Source organism: Otolemur garnettii, unplaced genomic scaffold, assembly GCF_000181295.1.
Source record: "Otolemur garnettii isolate 467f Iridium unplaced genomic scaffold, OtoGar3 scaffold00058, whole genome shotgun sequence".
NCBI classification, from domain to species: Eukaryota; Metazoa; Chordata; class Mammalia; order Primates; family Galagidae; genus Otolemur; species Otolemur garnettii.
The window spans coordinates 6,986,255-6,989,196 of NW_003852453.1; positions in this window are offsets into that span (position 1 = coordinate 6,986,255).

The following is a 2,942-nucleotide window of genomic DNA, read 5'->3' on the forward strand; positions in this document are numbered from 1 at the left end:
GATGGGAGACCAATTTCTTATTTCCAAAAAATAGTCACTAATATCTATTACAAGAGCTCATAGGTGCTGCAAATGTCTTACTGCATGTTAGACTAACTTTTGGTTTAGAAAGGTATGCAGAGTTAAGTTACTGCTGTGAGAGGCGGGGTGGAGTACATAAAAGAGGACATGTTTACATCCCACTTCTGAAACTCACTGCTGTGTGACCTTGAGCCAGATAGTTGAGCTCCCTGAGACAACATTTCTCCAACCAAAAAATGGGACAATGATGTCCCCATTCCAGCACTGTTGAGAAGGTTGAACAAGACAGCAAAGTTTCATCTTCAGTGTGTGTTAGATCTTGAAAGCCAGCACGTAGCCTCAAATTGTGTATGTTTAAGATTGACATTTAAAATCATTTTAAATAACCCTGGGGAGTTGGGGTATAAGTGTAAAGTACGGACAGTGATATACACTATATAATGAGTGTATATACCAAATATGACTTTACAGAATGCCATTGTTTTTAAGTAAAATGATTTTAGTTAAGTTCACATTGAAGAATTCATGTATGTACACTAGCAGCTCCCTGGAAGAGCTGAGCAATACATGAAAACTCCCTGATGGAATACTCTGTACGCTGTCACCAGGTGATGGTTTTAGGAGGCCATTAACGTAGTTGCAAATAAAACCTTTGAAAGTGACCGTTTGGGTTGTGCAAATGCTATTTAATAGTTTAGATATTCAAGGATGGTTGATTTAATTAATGATGTTTTATTTTGGAGAATATAATTTTAAATGCAGGAAGTTAAATGGAGTGCTTACTGTGTAATCAGATGCTCTTCTAAGTGCTTTACTTGTGCCACTTCATGTAATCTTCACAGAGACTCTATGAAGCAGGGCTCTTAATTATCCTCATGAAGTCACCGAGGCATGATGTATTGGAGTGAGGTCATGTAGCTAGTAGAGAGGAGAGCCGCATCTGGGCTTTAAAAGTGATTGCTCCCTCTGTGGAACCTGCGAATATCATCTGTCACCGAGGGACAGGTAAGGCCTTGTTTTACACGTCGAATCTCCTATGTATAGGAGGAATTCCCTCGCCTGGTCAGAATTTGGTTACTATCTCAGTTAAATCTAGCTATAGGGGCCCAAAGAAAAGTGCCAGGGGGCTAGAGGTTTATCTGGAGGTAGAGATGCTTTAGAAAACAGTTATCTCTAAGAGGACAATGACCCCGAGTGACAACTGTCTTTTGGGTGCTTCCCTGAACATCACTAGCTCTGGGGATGTCACGGGAGTGGTGGGGCTGAGGAGAAGGAGAGACACACAGTGCCCCCCTCACTATAGGTTGAAGCTGGAGCTTCACTCAAAAGAAGGAGAGGAGAGCTATTTGGCACATCTTTGGTCTCTACAATGTGGGAACTTGAGGTGAGCCAGGTTACACAGGGGCCCTGCCTGCTGGATCTCAGCTCCCTCGTATCCCCTCCTGAAGACCAGTGTTTGTGCTGGAACTTGATTGTCACAGCCAAGGTTGCTGAACCTCACATGAACCACATCTCTTCCGTGAAGTCATGTTGTCTTTTTTCTCATCCATGATTCTCAGAGGTGGTGTGTGCATGCCTCATCCCCAACAAGCCCCAACACATCCCCCAGTTTTGTTCCACCTTGGGCTCCCTACTTTCTCTGCAAGTGCAAGGAGGCCCATGCTGCTGGACGGGCCAGGAAGAGGGAACCTGGTTATAACCTGTGTCAGTTTTAAACCACAGGACCCCAGATTCTTCAACTCCCCTCCATGAAAAGATGGAGTCCCTTGAATCTGGCTAGGCTTGGCCCCACTCTGTCCATGTGACTTTTGATGCTGTGTAAGAAAAAAGCCTGTTCCTGGTGCTTATGAGTTTTGCTCTGGGGGAAAATCCAGACACACACAAGGAGTTCAACTGTTCTGGTATCATCATGCTGGAGAGGCCACGTGTATACCAGGATCGCTCAGACCCACAGCCCAGCTGAGCTTCAACTGTCAGTCCTATAGATGAGCCACTTTGGAAGTCCAGCCCAGGCAAGCCGTCCGAAGTGTGCAGCCAGACCAGCTTCAAATTCCAGCTCTGCCCATACCCCTGTGAGTCCATAGTTGCAGAATTTGCTCTCTCTCTGCTTTACTTTCCTCTATAAAATGGAATTCATAGATGTGTCCACCAGGCATATGGCCAGTTGGAGAATTAAGTTAGCTTATAAATTCAAAGAGCTGAGAACACAGAATAAGCCCTGAACTGCTATTTGTTACCATTTCAATTTGCCATTTTGAATTTAGGAATCTGGTTTTCAGTCTTTCAGAATTAGGTCAATTGTTTGAGCTTCTAATGAGTAGCCCTGTGCAGGTGTATGCAGTCAGTAAAGTGCAGCCTCACGAAAGCTCCCAGCGAGAAGAACATTCCAGCTGAGCCCTTTCCAAATTCTTGAACTGCAAAACTGTAAGCAAAATAAAGTTGCTGTTCCAAGCTGAGGGTTTTGGGAGCAATGTGTCATGGAATGAGAGTAATGGAAACAGGATCAAAGTTTCATGAAAACCTTCTGGAATGCTTGAGATGGAGTGTGGATGAGAGAAAAGAGCTCCAGCATAGGTGACACTCACATGTCCAGGTGTGCCTGACTTGGAAGGGTTGAGGGGACTGAATTGCATGGGGGTGAAGCTTTTATCTCGTGCATCCTGAGTTGGTAGTGATCGCAGGTTCCTACTCAGGGCATCTCCTCAAAGGGAGCCTGAGGTTTCACTTATCTCCCGGTTCACTGGCACACGCGCCGCAGAAGGCATAGCCAGTGGGTACAAGGGGAGGACTGGCTGGCCTCCTCGCCTACCAGGCCTCCACAGGTAGTACCTCCTTGGCAAGGTAATGTTGACCAGTCACTGGATAACTGACCTTGACCTCAGCCAGGCCAGGTTCAAATTCCAGCTCTGCTTGTACACCTG